Source organism: Protopterus annectens, chromosome 2.part2 (assembly GCF_019279795.1).
Source record: "Protopterus annectens isolate FY-2018-M chromosome 2.part2, PAN1.0, whole genome shotgun sequence".
NCBI lineage: Eukaryota > Metazoa > Chordata > Ceratodontiformes > Protopteridae > Protopterus > Protopterus annectens.
This window is the reverse complement of record NC_056730.1, coordinates 699,406,086-699,429,918: the sequence shown is the minus strand read 5'-3', so window position 1 is coordinate 699,429,918 and position 23,833 is coordinate 699,406,086. Positions and strand designations below refer to the sequence as shown.

At 38.5% G+C, this 23,833-nt stretch overlaps 1 protein-coding gene across 3 annotated transcripts in view; it reads right to left on the bottom strand.

The window, feature by feature from the left end:
• The window catches only part of LZTS3 (leucine zipper tumor suppressor family member 3), a 1,582,991-nt gene that overhangs the window by 610,141 nt on the left and 949,017 nt on the right, over positions 1 to 23,833 (bottom strand). The window contains exon 1 of one of the 3 annotated variants that reach the window (XM_044064095.1): positions 16,101 to 16,235. The exons of the other annotated variants lie outside the window; for them this stretch is intronic. The gene's annotated coding sequence lies outside the window, so the exon portion shown is untranslated. Of the gene's footprint in view, positions 1 to 16,100; positions 16,236 to 23,833 lie in introns of those variants that run through there. 3 annotated transcript variants of the gene reach the window in all.

Here is a 23,833-nt window from a genome sequence, read left to right as displayed (position 1 = left end):
TTTCTTACCTCAAAAAAAGTTTGTATACAGCTGCCATTGTGGGTCGACCCCAAAAGCCTTTAATCTTCACCTCCAATCTTCTATAAGGCAAAGCACAATGAAAGCCCTTTACTGAAGTGAACATGCCACAACAACTAGGTTCCAGCTGTCTGTCTCAGCAATATATAATTTGTACAGGCAAGAAAGACTTCTTCAATTGCAAACCATAATGTCAGCCTTTTGAAAAATAGGATTTAGAAATTCACCTGTCTACTCAGCTGATGTTTTCCATAAAATTTCCTGAGATGAAAGTACAGATAATAGATCTATAATTGCCAAGCACTCACCAAACCTGACATTATGTAGGATTACTAAAAATGCCATGCAGTGGTCTTCAAGCAAATACTCCCATTACTACATAAAGGCTATACAATCTCATTAGTGGATTCTCTAGCACTTCTGCCAGTTCTTGAACTCCTAGGCTGGTAGTTCCAACAACCCCTTTCTCCTTAAAGTTCCCAAGGTTCCTTCTCTTCTGTTTTAGCATGAATTTCTGTGGTTATCTCTTTCAGTGCCTAGACAAATACCAACCCCACCTTCCACTCCTTCGCAAACAGCAATGAACAATCATCATTCCATTTCTGTCTGTTCTTCAAGCAGTTTTCCCAAATACTTTCAGTAACCATGTCTCAGACTACAGTTCCCCTTATTCATAATACATCTGAAGAATTTCTTATTCCATTTATTTACTTCACCAGACACCTCCTTCTTGAAAGCTACCTTTATCTGTTTCAAAAACATATTTCCTATTTTCCTCAAAGACAATTATCTACAAATCTCATCTTTTATATGTTCTCATTCATAAGTTCATAGGTTCTTCAATTGTTACTATGCTAACAACAATTTGGTCCTTTATAAGCCTAGCTATGCACCCCTTCTAGCCATTTTTACTTTACCTATCATTCGGAGTGAATGTGTTTACTTCCCATGTTTCAGACTTTCCCCTTCTCCATACTCCTGCTTTAATGGACCTTCCCATGGTCACTTCCTCATTGTCAGATCATCCCATGCGTTCCTATTACTTCTCACTATACTTCTGAGAAGACTGAAGTCAGCATCCTTTTCACCCCACACTTCTTTCTTACTTGTAATCCTGCCCAGTGATTGTTGACCATACAGTGACAGAATAACTGTGGTCTAGCCGGCAATCTCCAAGTGTAGTACCTCGCGGGCGGTTCTGTGCAGGTTAGGGCGTGTCAACAGTGACTGGCAGGTCATCGTACATCTGATTGACATGTTACAAAAACACCTAGCATCCTGCGAGGTACTACACTGTTAAATTCCCTTTCCTTCTGATTACTTGTCCCCTAACTGGGAAAAGCCGAAAGACACAACAACAACTATGTTGAACCCTATTCCATGAAACAAATTGTGCATCTTGCTTTTTTGGCACACTTGCAGTTTCCCGACTAGCTCTTAATATCAGTTCATAGCCTTTAATGTAGCTACGCATAATGAATACTGTGGATAATGAATTTCATGTGTAATACTGTACATAGTACTACTGTAAAAAATGCTACAATTACTCATTGTAAAGCAGGAACAAATAAATATTCATGCGCGCTTGGCCAGGAGGCGTGTTTGGGGCGGGTTTTGCTACTGCGCATCCTGCGAGGTACTTCACTTGGAGATTACCGTCTAGCCACTCCAACACATCTACCTACTGCTCATTCCAAGATCACAATAATGAAATGAGTATATTTGAAAGCTAGGGAGATAAAGAAAACAGTGTTACAAACAGTTCAGAAATTAGAAGACTGTTGCATTCAAGTTTTATTATATTTATCTTACATGTTTTCTGTGGACCACATCAGGAATGTGACTGCGTCTGTTTTTCAGAACACGGGTAAAATAATGTAAAATTAAATAAATAACAACAACAAATGACATTTTTATTACCGAGAGGAAAACATAGCCTCCATTCTTTTAAAATAGACACTAGTTTACAATGGGGGCAAGTTCACAAAAAAGGGATGGTCAGAAAAATAATATAAAGTAAACTGAAATAAATGCTTTTAATTTGGCAAACTGAGAATCATTTTATTGCTGAGACTCATCTGTGTTCAAAGCTTACTGTGCACACTTTCTTGAGAATACTGTGGCATATATTTTTTTCAGACCCAGTCTTTTCTTCCTTACACCATGAAAGGAAATTTCATATATCCTTTCCAAAATGCCCTTTAAATGATGCGAGTAATTATTCAGCACTGCCAAAGTTTCACTCTGAATATTATTTTTATTTCATTATTTATTTTTGCTGCTGTTGGCCGGGATTAGTCAAACTGGGCTTTGACAGACCCTTTAAGCTGAGGCCTGAGGAGAAAATCAGCAGTTAACAAAATAGTGAAATAAAATAAAGGCATCAAATATCACGGCTGAGAAATAAAAACACGGCTTTAATACAAAAAAACACAGTAAGCACTTCCACATTTGCTTTTTTGTATTAAAGCTGTGTTTTTATTTCTCAGCCATGATATTTAGTGCCTTTATTTTATTTTACTTTTTGTCTTGGTTATTGGGACCAAGTAATACTCATTGGTCCTGTTTTTGCTTTATTTTTGAGTTAACAAAAAAGACAGTTTTATACAACAGAAGAAAATCTAAAGCTTAAATCTCCAACATGGGCATACAGTAACTAAAATGCAGCTATACTACAGGGAAACTGCAATTAGTTAAATATAGTCATTATATATTAATACATGACAAGTTTGCATATACAGTGAGGTTTAAAATGTTACTTTACAATTTTACATTTGTGGGCAGGAGAAATATGACAGAGGAGGTATGGGAGATATGAGCAGAAAGCAGAGAGGAGGTGAGGCATACTTCTCAATTGTACAGATTTTTGTAGACCGTACAGATTTTTACCTCATATTTTTGGTCCATTTTTCATAAATTTGCTTTTCTGGCAAATTATTAAAGACTGAAGAAAGAAAATAATGACAGACATTTGAGTTTCAGACTTCATACCCTTCAGAAAATTTATGCTAATGCAAAACCTGTTATTCATTCAACTTTCTATGTAACATCAGTATTTAAACACTGCCCATGTTTTTGGGCCTTTTTCCCCATTATTTATGGCTTTGTCCAGATTTCTTGCTCTAAGAGGTTTAGAGGTATAAAGTGAGGAAATGTGAGTAGTGTGCATATTTGTTAGCTAATATAGAGAAGAAGAAAATTGCAGTAAAGTTGAGGTAGCTGTAGATCTACAAGATGGAATTTCTCTGGAGGAAAAAACTTATAAGTGCAGACAGTAGAACTGGCAGTAAGGGCAACGGATAGAAGGTCGTAGGACATTTATATTGAGAATTTGGTTTGTTGATGTATATAGGGGTACTGCAGGTGTGTAAGGGTTGAGGTAGTCTAGCTTGATGAGGAGCAAGTGCAGAGGGGTCTATATTAGAACACCGAACTTTCAAAATGCCGAGTGTTCTAATATCGACCTGTTTTCAGCGATCGCTGAAAATATCGAAGAAACAGAAAACCAAATTTTTTCCTAGGGAAAGAATTTGGTTGCCCGTTTCTGTTGCTTCAGTATTTTCAGTGCTGTGGTGGAAAGTTACGGGTCGGGTTCAGGTAAGTGTGCGATTGTGTGGACGTGAGGGTTAGGGCAGTTAGGTGAGTTAGGGTTAGGGCGCGGGTCAGGTAAGTGTGCGATTGCGTGGATGTGAGGGTTAGGGCAGGGTAGGTGAGTTAGGGTTAGGGCGCAGGTGAGGTGACTGTGAGATAGTGACGGACCTTAGGGTTAGGGCTTGGGTTAAGGTAAGTGGATAGTTAGTGTTGTTATGTATAGTTTAGTGTAGGGTTAGGTGTAAGAGTTTAGGTATATGTGTGTAGACTGCTGTTTGTTTGGTGTGCTTGTGTTGTGTGTATGTGTTTTGGAAGAACAATTTTTTTCCCTAGGAAAAAAATCCGCTGTTCTGTATGTTCAATGTTTTCAATTTTCAATTAATAGGGTTCGATATTAGAACACTCGAAATTTTGAAAGTTCAGTGTTCTAATATAGACCCGTGCAGAGACATATGTTTTTAGTGTGTTGTTTTATTACTTTTTTCAGTCTGGATCAATTGGTTTGTTGTCTATGTTGGTAGGGATAGAATTCCAGACTTTGGAGACATAATTTGAGTTCAGGGACAGACCTGAAAAATTGTAGGTTTTATTTCCTACTTTATTTATTACAGTCCTGTATTGTTTAACAGCAGTAAGTACCTCCTAATATGTTTATTTGGGTGTACTTCATTTGCCCTAACTTCCGATTGACCGACACCCATTTGCCAGACACCAAATGACTGAAATTTCATTTGACCGACACTTCATTTGATGGACAAGTATTATTGGCAAGTAAATGGGATAAGCCCCCTTCCCCACTGTAGTGCGACCCTGGAGTTAGAATATATAGTTAGGGGGGTATGGGGGGCACAGCCCCCCACAATGGGGGGTGTGGGGGGCAAAGCCCCCCACTTAATTTCATATTATATTGTTTAGTTTTGCTTTAATATTGCTTAGTAAAACACAGCCCCCAACTATATATTCTATACATAACTATATATTCTAACGCCAAGGTCGACACTACAGTGGGGAAGGGGGCATATCCCATTTACTTGCCAAAAATAATTGTCGGTCAAATGAAGTGTCGGTCAAATGAAATTTCGGTCAAATGGGTGTCGGACAATCGGAAGTTAGGGCAAATGAAGTAGATCCGTTTATTTATTTATATTGATGTAGGTGAATTGCTTTGTGTGTGGGCAGGGGGAATGAGAGTGGTACATTGGTAGTTACATTTGCTGCCTCCCAGTGCTTCATTCTCCAGCTCATTTCTTGGATGGTGTGTGTGTGTGTGTGTGTGTGTGTGTGTGTGTGTGTGTGTGTGTGTGTGTGTATGCGCGTGTGTGTGTGCATGTTGTGTATCCTGTGACAGAATGGTCCCATGAATCCACCGTAACTGTGAGGGGCTTCAACTTCCCTGCACTCCTGAATTAAAGTAAATAGGAAATTCCTGACTGAATGAATCAGTGAATAAATGAAAACTTTCCCCATACTTGTGCAAGTACAAACTAACGCTAAGAAGTGAAAACGAGGTGTAATGTGGTAAATGAAAAAATGTAAAACATTGACTATGCACAAAAGTACAAGAACCATTTTATTTATTTATTTATTTATATACATATTTACATTTGTTGACCAGGAAAGTCCACTGGGTCAAAAACCTATTTTCAGTGGAGTCCCAGGGAGAAAAGCTCCACATTAATTTTAGTTTTACACAGAGTTGCAAATTACAGTTTTACAACAAAGAGAACATACATAGTTTAGCCACATACAATGTAAAATTAGTAATAAAACAGACTAAGGAATTTTATACAGTTGGTAAAATGACAAAGCTTGGATAAATCATAATAACATGGTATACATCAATCATTTAGTTTTTTTTTTTTTTTAGGAGTGAGGGTAAGACAGTAGAGTGGCTACATACGATGTGCAGCAGACTTAAAAAGATGAGTATGAAGAGTCTTAAGTGGAAACAGGAGGACACCAAGAAAGCTCTAAAGAGGTCTATTGATTTGGGGATAGAGGAAAGTTTGGTTTTTGAGAAAGTGCTTTCTTAAGCTATTTTTGAAGGTGTTCAAAGAATCAATAAGTGTGATAGAGAAGGGGTAGGTCATTCCAAAGTTTTGTTATGGCATAAGAATATAAACTTTGTCTTGATCTCTTGCTGGGTTTGGAGACTCAAAGAAGTTGTTTGTTAGAAGATCTGGAGGGAGTGTAGGTTTGTATGATGCCTGCAAGTGTAGGGCAGTTTTCAGGGTGGAATGTTAATTTATGAGCAATAGTGAGTTGCATATACTGAAGGTAATCGGGGAAGCCCAGCCAGTTCACTGTTTGAATGGCTTGGCAGTGGTGTGTTTGGTTAGGTAGATCACAGGCAAATTTGGCTATTTTGTAGTAGCATGATTGCAATTTAGTACTTAGGGATGTGTGAAGGTTTATGAATATTGGGGAGCTATAGAGAAGGGAGGGGAGTAGGAGAGAGTTTGCTGGTTTTATTTTTGTAGGATAATCTATATAGGTCATTTGCCTGTAAAGTTTGCCTAATTTAAAGTGAGTTTTTATTGCATTGAGTATGTGCTGTTCAAATGACAGTTTATTATCTATGGTAACACCTAGAAGTTTTGCAGAGGACACAACTTCTATTTCAGTCATGTTTTGGGAAAAGATTTTAAAATCTTGAGGTACTGGCTTGGGTGAGAAGACTAGTAATTTGGATTTTTTAGGATTCAAAAGTAATTGTGCCTCACTGAGCCATGGATGTATTGATGTGAAAGCATTTTGTGTAATTTTATGAAGATCTGGGAAATTTTTAGAAGAGGATATGATAGTTAAATCATCCATGTACTGGATGAGTGAGCTCTTAAGAGAGGCTGTGTGGAGACTATTTATAAATACATTGAAAAGCAGTGGTCCAAGAATCGAACCTTGGGGAACCCCTGTATTATTAGTCAGGTAGCCAGATAGAGTATTTTGACATCTCACAGATTGCTATTGTCTAGGTAATTGTTAAACCAGGTAAGGGTATGGGATGATGGGAGAAAAGAAACATCTCAGGAACCAGTGGTAACATATTGAGAACTAATAGTGTTCAAACTTCTTATGTCTTGCTCTTGAAATATGCAGTACCATGGCTTAGATATCCAGGCCAACATAAAAAATGAGATATTCCAAATAGTTCTGCTATTTTATAAATGCAGTTTTACACCTATTGTTGTATAACTTCAATTTTATACCCTAATATCATGCCATGCAGAATAATAAAGTATTTACATGAGTATACTGCATTGTCTATCACTGAGTCAGTCTGGTGTGGAACTTGTTGTTCTTTGGGTGGTTCCATGATACTACACATTTCAACAGTGAAATTCAATACTTTGACTCTGTATCAATTGCTTCCACATAACAAGAATGTCAGGGAAATGCAGTATATAATATTGTGTTTGATGCATTCATATACTGACTCAGTTAACATATGACCAAGGCTTATGAAAATTATTTTATTAAACAAATTTTTTAAATGTGTAAGGCAGGAAGAGGTGTAACGGACTTCCAAACTGCTCCCGAGAATGATTAACCTGAACGTTAATGCACTGAGTTCCATTTTACTTTATTTTTTCTCTTTATTATTATTATTGCTATATTATTAGTATGTACTGTCAAAAGCAAGCAAAAAAATATTTCAGAAATTACAGAAAAAAATACAGGATTGATATTACACAGAAAATCTTATTATATATGGGGAATATATACCTATAAACCTTATATATTCTCATACAGAACACCATACAAGCTGGAATATCGTAGTATCTGCCCTTTAAATGTCTCACTTGAAAATCAATAACTCATCCATTACAATGAATCTACTGTAATTTCCTATAACATAATGCCTCATGGTTCCTTCTTGTTACTCCTGTCAGTTCTAGCATCTGTATATTTTAACAGTCAGATCACCAACTATTGTAACAAAACCAAACCTTTAAGAGAAGAGTGACCCAATTTCATTTTGCAATGAATCTTTCACTTTTCCCCATCTACTTCTTTCTCTTCTTTACCTTAGAATTACAATCCTTCACCTTAACTAGCTAATACTTCTGACCACTCCTTTTGCTTGCAGTATGCCCCAACGTCCTTCCTCTGAACCCAGGTCTTGCTTCGTTCCACCCTCTTAATCATTCCCCTATAGAACAGCCAGTCTCCTTTGCTAATCCCAGCTGTAGCTGCACAAGGGATGACCGCATCCCTGATTCTCTCTCCCCTAAGATCTCCAAGTGTCCTCACTATTTTACTTTTCTAATGAGACACTTTATTAAATTTAATAAATTACAGACATTGACATAAAACAGCTCCTAGCTGAGATATTTAACTGAATAACATGTATATTGTGATTTGCTACAGTAGAACGTTTCACTCCATTATGCTATAACACTAACTGGGATTCATGAACAATCTAACCATTACTTAGCACAACACATATCAAATGCTGGAAGAATGTCGCAAAAGTTTATTGTTTTGACAGGAAGCCTTCACTGGGAATAAAAAAAATCAGTCATTCACCAGTGCAGCACTTATATATGCAATGCATTATAGCATTTTAAAGAAAAATGTACACACATTCGAATCTGCTAAAATTCCAAAACTTCCTGTGTGGATTTTGTAAACAAGTTCTCCTTTTATCATATACATGCAATTTACCCACACACACACCAAATCACAGTAAACTGACACTGGAGTTCAGTATTTAAACCTGTAAGACTAAATCAGAAAGGCTAAAAGTTTAACATGTCGAAGTTATCTCCTCCTCCTCCTCCAGGCATTTGTAATTGGCTTAGTAACAAACTTTAAATGCATCCATCCTACATGCACTAGCTTGGTGCATAATGCTACTGTGCTTACCGAATAAGCTCTTCTGACGTCACTTATATGTTGCTCAGTCCCTTCTGTGCTGCACAATCTGGATTGATTGTGGACTTCATTAACATTGTTACTTGCCTATGACATGCAGATATTAGTAGCTGCATGTGATCGTATAAAAATTGAATCTCTGTTACATTTACCAAATGGGCAGTGTAACAAGACAAGTGATACACAGCCCTACACAAGAGGCATGTGTAGATGGCTTTACTTCTAAATTTCAAACTTTCAAAATGCCTACTTTCTTATGGTTGAGACCATAGTACTGAAGTTTTGAAACTTTGAAATTTAAATTAAAACAAAAAACATTTTTGTTTTAAGTTTTGGCAGGGGGGCAAGCCCCCCTGCACTCTCCCACACCCCCTGCTAATTAAATATACCAACTCTGACATCATACTACAGTGAGGAAAACAGTAAATATACCTTTCTATGCTGTACAGTGATCTCTATCTAAACGGTTCGAAGTTTCAGAACTTTGATCTTATGGTCTTGACCATAAGAAAGTTGATGTTTTGAAAATTGGAAATTTAGAAGTAGACACACGTAGATACCTGCTTACTATACATTTCAACTTCTTGGAGCAAGAAATCTGGACAAAGGTCCAAAAATAGGGGCATTTTTTAAATATTGCACTTACAAATGTAGAAAGTTGATAGAATAACAGGTTTTATATTAGCATGAATTTTCTGAAGTGTATGAAGTCTGCAACTCAAATGTCTGTCATTATTTTTTTACTTTAATCCTGAATGCTTTGCCAATGATTTCCCAGAAAACCAAACTTTTATGAGGAACAGACCAAAAATCTTCTTCTTCTTTCGGCTTTTCACAGTTAGGGGTCGCCACAGTGGATCATCTGTCTGCTCATGATTGGCAGTGGAGTTTTACGGTGTCGAGTTGCCAGCCCGGCGTCCAACCTTCCACACACACACACAAACTCAGACCTAGGGCCAATTTAGAGTGTCCAATCCACCTACTGCATGTCTTTGGGAGGTGGGAGGAAACCAGAGTACCCAGAGGAAACCCACGTGACCACAGGGAAGACATGCAGATTCTGCACAGAAGGCACCCCAGCTGAGAATCGAACCAGAAAACCTCTTGCTGTGAGGCGGCAATGCTAAGCGCTGCACCACCGTGAGACAAAAATCTGAATATTCTGACAAAATATGTACAGTTGAGAGGTATGCTGCTTACACATATATGGACTTGCAATATCTAAAACACATATTGTTTCATTCACCATGAGCAAAAGGTGAGCTCCCTGGAAAATTACCATATTGTCTAAAAAGTTTCTGAACTATAACCACGTATTCCTTTCAATATTGCACATTGTGATTCCTACATATGAAAAGTTTATACAGAGTTTTGCATTGTGTGACACCTTAATCCATCTAGCCATTCCCCTTTTTTCTAACTTTTTGCACATGGGGTTGGGGTGTTGCTATCACATCAACAGTGACAATCATCTAGAGACAACATTCCTAACTCCAGGTGGCTAGGCCTGCCCTGATTGTTCTTTCATAATACACACACACACACACACACACACACACACACACACACACACACACACACACACACACACACACACACATACCTATGGCCAATTTAGTGTGCCCATTCCACCTAGTAGATGTATTTGGAATGTGGGATGAAGACTTAGCACCCAGAGGAAACCCATGTGAACACAAGGTAGAAATGTAGACTCCACACAGAAGGCACCCCGACCAAGAATCATACCCGAAACCCTCTTGCTGTAAGGTCACAACACTAGCTGTTGCACCACTGAACCATTGTGCCATGCTGTGTGACACCTTCATCCTCAAATGATAAAAATGATTGCATCACAGTATGTTACATGGTGCAACACATCTACCCATCACAAATTGATGAGTTATACAACATTACAGACTGGTTTGGCAGCACCTGTACTTTAAAAAGTGATATTTAGGAAACCTTTACATTACAGACTGATATGGCAGCACCTGTACTTTGATGAGTGGTGTTTACAATACCTTTACATTACAGACTGGTATGGCAGCGCCTGTATATGGATGAGTAATACTTGGGAAACTTTTACATCACAGACTGGTATAGCAGCACCTGTACTTTGACGAGTGTTATTTAGGAAACCTTTACATTACAGACTGATATGGCAGTGCCTGTATTTTGATGAGTAATACTTAGGAAACCTTTACATCACAGACTGGTATGGCAGCACCTGTACTTTGACGAGTGTTATTTAGGAAACCTTTACATTATAGACTGGTATGGCAGCACCTGTATTTTGACCAGTGATATTTAGGAAACCTTTACATTACAGACTGGTATGGAAGGACCTGTATGTTGCTGAGTGATATTTAGAAAACCTTTACATTACAGACCTGTATTTTAACGAGTGATACTTTACATCACAGACCGGTATGGCAGCACCTGTATTTTGACATAATGGGAACAGCCGAAAGAAGATGATGATGATACTTAGGAAACCTTTACATCACAGAATGGTATAGCAGCACCTGTACTTTGATGAGTGTTATTTAGGAAACCTTTACATTACAGACTGATATGGCAGCTCCTGTACTTTGACGAGTAATACTTAGGAAACCTTTACATCACAGACTGATATGGAAGCACCTGTATGTTGCTGAGTGATATTTAGAAAACCTTTATGTTACAGACTGGTATGGCAGCACCTGTGCTTTGACAAGTGATATTTAGGAAACCTTTACATTACAGACTGGTATGGCAGCACCTGTACTTTGAGAAGTAATATTTAGAAAACCTTTACATCACAGACGGGTATGACAGCACCTGTACTTTGACAAGTGGTATTTAGGATACCTCTGGGATTTGCTAAGATAGTTTCCTTTGTATGACTGGTGGTAACACTTGTTGTGCTACAGCCTAGGGTCAACAGTCTGCTTTTCAGCTGTTGGAAGCACTTTATGAAGGATGTACAGTTAATCATAAAATAAAAGATTTTGCAATGGCTTGTCTCTCACTTACAGCCCTAGAGTGTTGTAGAAGTATTATCACAAATGAGTGCATAAAGGTTTAACCGTAAGGTGTAAGTGAAAAAAATACTTCTTGTAAATAAGTAATATTTTATCTAATATCATATTTAAAAATATTGCATGGGATCAGCTAATGTAGAGTTTACTAGTCCCATCTACCCAAGTCTGAAATACAACACAGTTTGGAATTACTGCATTCTCAGTATGAAGATTAGTGGCTTGTATTGTCCACAAATAGGTATCATTTGAATAATGTGAAGCCCATATCTTCAAGTGCTGCATGAATGACATGAGATCTTGGTTCATCATTTATTCTAAATTTTCTGATGCCCACTTTATACTAATCAAAGCTGCAGGATAGCCTTTCACAGCAAGCAGCGGATGTAAGGCATGGAACCACTGCAGAATGAAATATCAGTGCAATGCAGGATGCAGTCATGCTTACAAGCACATTGCATACAAGCCTAAAAGCAATCTGGACAATCACCTATTGGCAATTCTTTGAATTGTTGGATGAAAACAGAGATGACAACATCACCTCTACTGACACAATGAGAATGTATACACTCAGCACAGAAGTTACTCTAGCCAGGAATCAAACCACATAACTAATTGGTATGAGACTGTAGTGCTAAGTCATACTACAAAATGCAAACAAGGATTAATTTTGTTTATACATGCTGTTGGTGATCACAAAATACATGCTTATATAGAAATCTATTGCTTGTTGGAGTGAAAGTGTTTGGAAACTATTAATTTAAAGCAGCAATTAATATTTTACAGCACTAACAATCTTCTGCCTGTTTGTACTACCCTAGATGCTCACCCTGATATTTTAACTACCGTACCCACACTTAGATATAAGAAAGCAAGGTGAATAACTGCATTCTATGAACAGCAGTGTTACAGAATCACAGTTCATAGCAGTTGCTCTCAGCTAGCTTTCTAGTTCAACATGACATTATGGTCACGATCATAGGATGCTTTACTTGGAACGGGTGTTAGGTGCATACTTGTGTCCAAGCATGGTGTGAAGTGTGCATGGATGGGTTCAGCCGAATATGAAGGTGGGCACATGAACATAGGAGCAATTGAATGAATGAATGAAGATTTTCCCAAATAACTGATGTGTGCGACTCATCTGTCTCTCTCAGTCTCTCAGTCTCTCATACACACACACACACACACACACACACACACACACACACACACACACACACACACACACACACACACACACACATTTATATACACACAGACACACACACACACACACATATATATATATATATATATATATATATATATATATATATATATATTTATGTAAAATACACTGGCAGAACACTACATCTTTCTATGATACAACTGGCATGACATTATATCATTCTTCGATACCATTAACAAGGCACTATATCTTTATGTTATCCCCAGGCATGATACTATATCTTTCTGGGATCCCACTGGCAGGACACTGCATCCTTTTTCATTCTCACTGTCAGGGTACCTTATCTTCTTTTGCTACTACTGGCACAGCACTATATCTTCCTGTGATACCACTGGAAGGACACTATATCCTTCTTTGATACCACTGATAGGGCACTATATCTTCATGTTATCTCACTGACATGACACTATTTCCTTCTGTCACACCACTGGCAGGAGACTGCATCTTTCTTTGTTACCAGTGACAGGGCACTATATCTTCCTGTAATACCACTAGCAGGACACTATATCCTTCTTTGATACCACTGACAGGGGTTCCTATCCCGTGATCGAAAATTGTAAATGGCGAACGTGTATTGAGCGAACCCGATTGGTTGAAATGTCAAAACGTCGCATGCGTAACATGGAAATTGCCATAGGGAATATTTTCCCTTTACTTCAATGCAGTGCGATCTCGGAGTAGGAATATTTAAGTAGCGGGGGTGTGGGGGGTGCAGCCCCCCACATGGGGGGCTCAGGATGCTTGCCCCCCTGCCTACAGCATTTAGGTAAGTATAGTTTTTTATTTTTATTTTTTTTATTATATTTTCGAAATTTCAAACATCGCTCATATGGTGTCGACCATACGGTGTTCGATGTTTGAAACTTTCGAAAATATAATATAGACTCCATTGACAGGGTACTGCATCCTTCTTTGTTAAAACTGGCAGGGTACTGCATCCTCCTTTGTACCACTAATGGGGCACTATATCTTCATGTGATTCCAGTGCTCATCTTGCCAGTGGTTCACATTATTAATATTCCTCCTCATCCACTTTCACTTTTTCAAAACCCCTAAATTTCACCGCTCCTCTTACACTATGCTGCCCATTTGTATTCTTTTTCATCCAGGGGTTTTGCTCCCTAAATGTATAACTTTGTGCTACTTTTATTAATCCTCTACAGCTCATCTCAGAGCCAGTCTATACCTGGTGTTGCTCATTGCTGATTGTACCCGGACCTTCTAAAGCAGTATCTGTTACAATAAGTAGCCTTTTGCAAAAGAAGGAACTCTTACCTTCAAAGTACTGTGATATGCACCTCATGAGAATACTGATACAACCTGTCCAAACCTTCATCCATAGGATACCTTACCAAATACTCATCAGCCTACAACAATACTGTGTGTCATTCGATTCAGTCAGCTAGCTCCCTGTAGCACTTAACTTCTTTATTTCACACTTTGCTTAGTACCTTCAGCATTGCACAATGTCTAATACCTTAAGTATCTCTAGACTGTCACGGGCCCCCGCTCCTGTCTTTCTTTTACTCCCCACTATAATCTGATCTGATATCATCCCTTTGATAAAGTCACATTGTTCTTGGTCTTGCAGTCCATTGGCAAGTGCATGTACATAAAGTTTCTTTTTTGACCGTTTTTCCATGATGTTCCTCATTACTGAGCCAAAGCTAACACACTTGGAATAAATTGCCTCTACTCCCTTCCACGTTCTGAAAGAAATACAGTTGGGTAACAACCCCTCCCCCATTTCCATGGATGAGGTAAATAATAGCCATCACATCTTTTAATTATTTTGCAATTAGACACTGTACACATTGGAGCTCTTGACATGCTGCGGTGGTACGGCGGTAGCGTTGTTACCTCACAGCAAGAGGTTCTCCCGTTCGATTCTTGGCTGGGCTTGGGAGTGTCTTCTGTGTGGAGTCTGCATGTCCTCCCAGTGGTTGGGTAGCGTTCGAAAGACATGCGTGCGTAAATGGGCGTGCCTTTGTTGAAGGTTGGACGTCGAGCTGGCACCTCGGCATTTCGTAAAAATCTACTGCCAATCATTAGTGGACCAGAGTCCCGCTGTGGCTACCCCTTACCGGGAAAAGCCGAAAGACAAACAACAACACATTTGAGCTCTTATACAATGTATAATGCCTGAATCAAAATATGCATTCAGCATATCAGATGATCAACTGTACAATTGCTAGCTTCATTTCTAACTCTCATTACTGTGGTTTAATTTTACTCTTCTGTCCACTTAATGTATTTTCCTTCATAAGAACATGTAAAAGCTATTGTTCACATTGCTCATTGGTTTTACAATGTTTGGTTTCCTCTTACTGGTCTACCATTCTTCAAGTGTTTCTCCTAATAAGTCTCCCAGTGGGTTTCTACCTGAATATAGTGAGTCTGACTTTCATTTTTTCTACTGACAGATGACCAAGCTGTAATGGCATTCTGTACTTTTTCTGCTTGCTGTCATCTTTAGAGGTTATTATTCTGCAGCTGTCAGTAAAACCCTGCATTCTTCAGTGCAGTCAATGCTTTTATTCACTTTGTACTGTTTACCTGGAGGCACCACCCTCCTACCCATCTCTACACCTGGCATGTTTACCTTGGAGGTTAATGTCTGCCATCTGAGCTCAAACCAGGCTGCATACACTTAATCTTGACTGGGTCTTGGCTTAACCAAATTCTTAAAAATGAATCAGCTGCTAGCTACAGCAGTATAGAGCATGCCTGGTTTATAACACAAAGCAAAGGTGAAGAAAAATAGAAAAAAAAGTGGCATCACACAGTTCTAGTTAATTCTCACACTGAATATTTGCTTTTCTTAGTGTCTTGCTAGATACGGAGGCACTATTTTAGGCTGTCCATCTTACCAGCTACTTATATTCTCTCTCTGTGATCACTGACTTAGCCATTACAACATGCATGAAGCATGTTGATATATGTACCGGTTACAGACATGGAATACTCGATGTGGTGAGTATATATCCTCTAGTAACATTGTCCCTTCCTGCATAGAGGCTGCCAAAAATACTGCAGCTCTTTTTGAAATAATGAGCTCTGCGGAGACTTACTGTAGAAATTAATGCACTTGTAAAAATGTTTTGCTGAGGGAGTTTACCTTTCCCAAATCTTTTTCATTTACAAATACATACTACTACTGTTCACCTAGGTTTGCATTAACAAACGCTGCAGTAAAGACAACAAGGGAAAAGGGAGCAAAACACCAGTAAAAACTGAATATTTAATTTTGGGCACACAAGCACAGTCTCAAATCTCCACATCTAATGAGAGTTTCTCTTTAGTTCACAACATAAACAAACCAGACAATACAAGAAGCTGTAAAAGTAAAACTACTTTTTTACCTTACAATGACGATTCTTTAGTGGATACAGTTTCAGATTAGTCATAATCTTGTGAGTCTGATATTCCTGACCATTCATTTTATGACTCCCATATCAGTTTAATATTACTTTGTCCACCCATGACAAAAAACTTTAGCTGCCTGACAGTATAGACAGCAGTTTTTAATATTACCTGTTCTATACTGCAAACCACCTTGTGCTGGAACGGAGGTTAGCCACACCTTAATGATTTCCCATTGGAGTTCTGCTGCAGTCTTCTGCTTGCATGCCATCATATTTCATTAACTGTTTCTGCACTGAAATCTCTTGTAAACAAGTCATACAATGGTCAAAGCATGGCTTTTTTTAGAAGTTAAAATTTGTTTACATAACACAACCCCTGTTAACTTGTCAGACAAAATTCATCAAATCTGTGGCGTTAACAAGTAATATGCTTGCGTATGAAAATTTAAGAGGTTTAATACAGGAAATAATCAAAGTCAGCACTTTGCTATATCACATTTGCTCATTTTCTGAAAATTAAAGTTCCAGTAAATGATTAAGGAACCAGTAGCCAAAACTGGCAAACAAAAACAACATTATTTTAATCATTTTGAGAAAAATTTTAATTATTTAATTATATTTTGAGAATAACTACTATAGTACAGCCATTCTTTCAACACAGAAGTAAGACTTCACTGATGATGACATCACAGGAGCGTGACCTAGTAATCACTGAAGGTCTGTTTCTAAGCAACAGTAATAGTCCAGTCAGCATGTCACAACTCTGGTGGTATGGAGGCAGCAATTATGGATGTCAGCTTCCAAACATGATACTTTTTTCAGTGTCATACTTATGGAAATGTGGTAAACGACACTGTAATTAAGTAAATGAAAACAAAAATGTGGAAATTTCAGAGGTAATGACTGACTGCTTTTAAAACCTAGCATCGATTTGAAGTTCCTACGTTAGCCTTAGTTTGTAAAGAGTTGATAGTTTGACAGTGACTGGTTAACAATGAGTTAAAAGAAACAACACATTTTAGGTCCTGAACAAATAAAGGAATTTTAAGTTTTAAGAAAAGCTAGTGATGCATAGTTACACTGAACTGATATAACACTCTGAAAGACTAACATGCCAGCTGAAGTCTCAATAACTTCCCACTCAGTTTAACTTTTTTAGTCTGTAGTAGTCTTGGTTACCAGCAGTAAGCCATTCTGTTCCTAAATATACAGTTATTTATAAATAAACCTTTTACTGCTCTTGTGAATGCTGAGATCTAATGAACAAAAGAAAATTGCTTTTTTTTTTAATCTTTTATTTTTTCTGACTTCAGATATTTAATTAAGAAATGATCCATACAAGGCATTGGTATATTATGAAACATGTTATAGATAAATAAATGACAAGTTATATTAGGTCTTATCTATTCCTGATGTCATATGCTATGATTTGAAAAGTTTGCAGTCCCCAATGTGTGGAAAATCACAATTCACGCTGTGAAATGTTTCATTGCAAGTGAGTCTAAGTATAAAAAGCTTAATTTCCTCATAATTACCTTCTCCGACAGGGAAGCCAGCTTGGAATTAACATGTGTAATCTTCCCAACCCCAAGATATAAGACCATTTTCATGAGTATTTTAACTCATTGTTTGTATTGGCTACATTTATTCAATAATACCCACCTTGTTCATATAACAGATATACCTGATACTCGGTGTGAATGTTCACCATGCTGCTTAGGGATGGGAAATGAATGATGTCATGCAATGGAAGGAAAATACCACCCATCACTGAGGATAAAGAAATAACTGTCAGAATTAAAATTACCGGTGAAGGAAAATTCTTGAACAGCTTGAGATTTTAAATGAAAGAAAACAATATATCTGTTCTGAAAGTGTGTTTTAGAATATTTCTGCATGCCCGGCCCTCTGGCTTAGGGGGATAATGTTCAATGGGCATGATTCAAAACAACAAAATTATAATGTAACAAGCAGCTACTCCAGTACCCCAAAATGCAAGCATTGGGTTCACAGGTCCGTATGCACTCTGTTTCTCCCACTGCCAGAACGACTGAATATAGGAAGTGCTGTTCTTGTTTGTTCTACTGCTTCTGCAGTGACAACTGCATCAAGAACCAACTTGCCAAACCCAACTTTGCAAAGCTGAACTCTCAGCACACTTTTCCTTGAGAAGTCATTGTGGTGTGGTTTTGATTGTGCTCCATCTGACGTCTTTCTTTTTTTCTTTGTACAACCATGCATTTTGTGTGTGTGTGTGTGTGTGTGTGTGTGTGTGTGTGTGTGTGTGTGTGTGTGTGTGTGCGTGTGTGTGCGTGTGTCTGTGTGTGTGTGTGTGTGTGTGTGTGTGTGTGTGTGTGTGTGTGTGTGTGTATAAGGGTGCAGAACATGTGGTGCAAAAACACATTTCATTTTGTGACGGGTCAATGTCTTGAGTAGTTGTGCTCAGAGAGTTGGTTCCTTGGGGAGTTGTAAGTCAGGGAGTGTCATTAAGGAAAAATGAAAACATGTTATTGATGAAGTGACAGAACCTAGAACCTTATCTTCTTGAATCAAAGGTACAGCCTGCAGAACTCCTAATATTGGCTTATTCCTTTACATGAAGGGCTCTTCGTTAACTGGTCATATCTAGGAATGGCAAAAAGTTATTGCCAAGTTATTAGGCACATGAACATTTTTTTTGTTAAGTGGATGTTCCCTGTCTTGTCACATCCACAAATCATGTGACAAGGATGTTTACTGGTGGCATATTTACTCATATGGAAGTTGTACCATGACATATGGGTAAAGAACTAGTTGATAAGTATTCCTGAGAAAGGCAAGTCACTTCATATTTATAGAAAGACATTATTATGGCTATTGCCTTGGGTGTTATTTGATTTACACAATACTAATTAAATGAAAGCAAATTTAAAGCTATGATTTAGATTCTACAGAAATAAAACAATAATTATTTTCAATAAAATAAAATAAATGTAAATGTTACTGCCCTGCGACAAATATGCAAGTCATTCTTTAATGCATGTAGCAGTACTGGTACTGTTGACCTGGTTGTTTATATTTTAGCTCCATTTCTTTAGTTGCTGTTTAGCTTGTGTGATAGTTGCATGTATAGCAGTTGGTAAGATGAGTACTATAATTTGTACTTTTGTGTGTGCTTTGACAACATTTCCTAAATCTTGTGTGCATGTAGGTCAGGTTTAGCTTGTGCATGGCATAAAAGTAGGTCCAGGATTCAGAAAGGTTGCTGACAGCAGTAAGTCCTTTTTACCACTGGAGATAACTGTGTCTGATTCTTAGACAGCCCTACTACAGTGCTTTGAAGAGGTGCAGCACTGCACTGGGCTTTCTCTCTGGCCTATCACAAGTGCCACTGAGGCATTCTGCGGAAATGGCATATTGCAAACAGCCAAGTATTCTTCCCCTGGAAATGCCTCGGGTAAATGCTTTATGCAGCTGGGTGATTCTTAGAACCACTTAGTGGCAAAAATCCTTATAGCCAGCCTTGGTAATTAACTCAGCCAAAAGCTCTCATTCACTCATTCCTTTGTATGGGTGAGAGTGTGTTACAGGCAATGCCTGGGAGTTTAGTAGACAGGTAGTGTTGGGGGTGGTGCATGTGCATGTGTGAGTGTACATACAGTTATGAGTGCTGTCTGGAGAGTGTATGTTTGTGTGTATGTGTCTATTTTTCTGCTTGGGTGGGCACAGTGGGGGGGGTTAGTTAAGAGATAGGTAGGATGTGTGTGTGTGTGTGTGTGTGTGTGTGTGTGTGTGTGTGTGTGTGTGTGTGTGTGTGTGTGTGTGTGTGTGTGTGTGTGTGTGTGTGTGTGTGTGTGCATGTTTGTGTGTGCATGAGACTGTGTAAGTCTGTGCATGACATGTGTATGCAGTATGTGTATGTGTATGTATGCAGACATGTGTGCCATGTCTGACCCAGCCCTGTTAGAAATGTTACACCTAAAGAAATCCCAATCTTTCCACACCACACACTCTGGGGACCTCAACCTCATTACCACAATCAACAGAACATGCTGGATGGACAGGTTTATAACCCAGAGACTGCCATGCTCTGGAATAGACTTCCCATACATGTCAAGCAGAGCACCTCACTAGTCCTTTTCAAGAGAAATCTTGATGAGTGAATGGGAAATAGAAAGTTCACCATGGGAATCACTCCATTGGCTCTAGGGCACTTCTACGGGCTAGGCTTGTAAAGGCTCCAGGGCCACTGGCCTAGTACACACCTATGAACCTATGAGTGAAAGTAAGTGAGGGCAGGTGCTGATGTACACTGTGTATGTCTGTGTAGTAATGACTGTGTGGGTGTGTGTGTAGCTGCCATACCTAAACTTCCCTTGAATAACAAGCAAATCCTGCTATACTGGGGGACATTAGAATTAGACTCCAGGGACTGTAAAAGAAATTCATAAGTCACTTGTTAACAGAACAACTGGTTGTGCAACACAAAAGATGAAAGGGACACAGCAGACAATGGGGACAATCTGGAATGGTAGCCTAATCCACATACAAAGCTAATAGAACACTGGTTTTGGAGCACAAATCATACAATAACAAAGCCACTCCAGTGATGTAGAGAGAAAAAGCCCTAACTACAGCCAAGTCAACCCGGGTTTGATTAGTCTCTCAGGCAACTGAAGGAGCAGCAGGGAGGGATGGGTATGCCCATCCTGGGTAGGAGAGCTTTTGTTGATGATACTCCTTAGGGACAGGAATGGGTCAATGAGGGGAGTTGTCCTCAAACTTACTCAATGGATATGGCAAGTGAGCCAGGGAAGTGGGTAGGGCATATACATAACAAAATCTTCCCCCAGGATGGAAGCAGATATGGCTGAGCCCCCAAGAAGCCCTCAGGTTCCAAGACTGGCCCCAGCATTAACAGTGTATGTCCAGGGCTATAGGAGATGAAGGTGATAGACTGGTGTGGACATGAGGCACTGGGTGCCAGGCCAGTTATATAATATCCCAAGAGGAGCAAAAAAAAGAAAGTATGAAACACTAATGTCTAGCATTACTGACTGGTCTGTGACATATCTTAGCATGACGAACACTTCCTGACAGACTCGGGGGGGGGGGGGGGACCTTAGACAGGCGTCTTTCTAAGCATTACTCTAATAACCTAAAAGAGTTAATAGAGCAACATGTATTGCAATATGATGCATTTTATGAAAATAAGGAGAATGAAACTCTGATGTCTGGTATTACTGACTGACTGAAATAATTTTTGATTTATAAGGGCCAGGGGAAATAAAAGACTACATAAGGGACTTTTTTTCAAATCAGGGGCAAGTAAGAGGTATGGTGTGTGTGTGTGTGTGTGTGTGTGTGTGTGTGTGTGTGTGTGTGTGTGTGTGTGTGTGTTTGGATGTGCATATGTGTGTTTGGGAAGAATGAGGGGGTGCCTGTGCTAACAGAATGTTCCTTTGTTGACTGCATGTGCAGCAGAAAGGACCTATTAATGCTTGTAGTATTCACCCAGTGATTCAATGATATGCAAATTAGCTGATAATAAGGTCTTTCCTCATTGTGACTAATGTATCTCTGTATTGCTGGTTTCAGTGATCACTCTAACAGGTCCTTTGTGCTGCAGCCTTACAACTTGAGGCCAGGTCTGTTTCTGAATCATGACCTATGTGCACTTCAGGGTGATTCCTGGAAGTAAAAATTAAATACAAAAGAGAGACTAAAATATAGTTGCTTAATTCGGTATTATTCAAACCTGCAATATAGACAAAAAGTCAAATGTTTTATGGATTTATTCCACCACACACACAGACACACACACACACACACACACACACACACACACACACACACACACACACACACACACACACACACACACACACACACTCACGCAGATGCTGTTTACAAATATTGACATGCACACAACTTTTTATTTTTTGACCTCTGTCCACTGACTGGAAGCCATCAGTCCTCTTATGACCTATTGGCCCATTCATCCCTTGTGAATCCCATTTAGAATATCGATGTTTTGGAATGTCAAATTGCATATAGTTGAGACCATATAATCGATGCTCAGAAATGTCAAACTGTTTGCACTGAGATAGCCGTGCAGTGGAGAATTTGCCCTTTGCCCTACTGTATTATGATTTAAGAATTGGTATACATAACTAGCGGGGAGAGGGTAACACTATGGAAAGTCAATATTCTGACTGAGACTCATTCCTTGCATATGTTGAGAACCAGTTTGTCCATTTCTTCCTTCCTTTACAAGGGCAAGCACTAGCACTGAGAGGCTGTCGTCATGGCAACCATAAGGGGATTTTTTTTGTATGAACTTAACTCCAAAACCCTGGGTGGTTTGGTCAGACATCACACAATACTGGGCTACAAACATGCACAGTACTGCACATGCCAGGCCTCAACTATAGTGTATATTGTTTACCACATCTGCAACACCTTACTGCAATAACTGCTGGCTTCTGCCTCGTGTACTGTAGTACACACAAGCAGTGGAACTATTTATCTCCTACTCCCTAAGATGGATGAGCAGGCATTGCATTCCTATCCTTCTGACAGCAGACACTGCCTGCTGGCAAACAAGAGTCACACAAGGCAAAACAGCTAAAAATGGTTAGAACTTCACTCTGCCATACTTATAAACTGAGAATGTGGTAGAATGAAATACCTAATATCATTTCAAGCCATTAGTTCTACAATAGGGCACTTTGTTTCTGTCTGCTGTTTGACAGTGTTAAGTACTTTAATAGCTTTCAAAGGCTTTGAAAGCCAGTAAGACATTACGCATTTTCCTGTTACTGGGAGTAATATGGAACAGATAAATCTCCATACAGTACAAAAAGGTATGACTGGGTCATCAATCATAACCCTTTGTTAGTGCTCTTGACATGGATGCCAATAGTCACCTCTTGAGCTTCAGTGGAGGTGAATTTCCTAGCATTCAACAATGTTTCAAACACTAATAAGTTGGTTATGATCAGACACCCAATCGTAATCCTTTGTGTCATAACTCAAACTCAAGTACATATTTCTAGCAGTCTAGAGCTTCATACTTCCCTTCCATAAAACATTGTTTTTCTTTTCAGCAATATTTGAAAGAAGGTATGCAGGAAAATTCACACAAGAATGCAAGCATTTTTCTAGACTTTATGGAAAAGATCTCTTACCTGGTATGACATTAATAATTTTCTGTCATAGTTTGGAGAGCACAAACTTTGGTCATCTCACAGTTTTTTTCTTTTCTCTACAGATCTGAAACAGACCTTTATCAGTTCTGTGTCTATTCCATATAACAACTTTCCTTAAATACCACATACCTAATATCATAAAGCTTTAGATAGTCTAACCTATAAGATTATTATAAGAACTGCTAATAATCAGCTAGTTAATTGATGAATAATTAAGTTAATTAATACAGTTAATAACCCCAAAATACACTTTATTACTAGTTTTCAACAAATTAGCATAACTATAGGGAAATAAAAAGAGGATTAAAGGTCGGAACTTAGTTGACAAGCTGAAAATACACACAAGAAGAATAACTATACACACTATTTACACACTTATCAGTTCAACTTAATGAATTAGTCCTTATAAAACATATATGAATACTCTCTTTATAATTTCTGAAAAACATAACCTGGTATTTCATAGATAAGAAATGTACTAAAGTAAAACCAACAGAATATGATATCATGTCTAGATATTCAGTGAAAAGAAAATAAAGA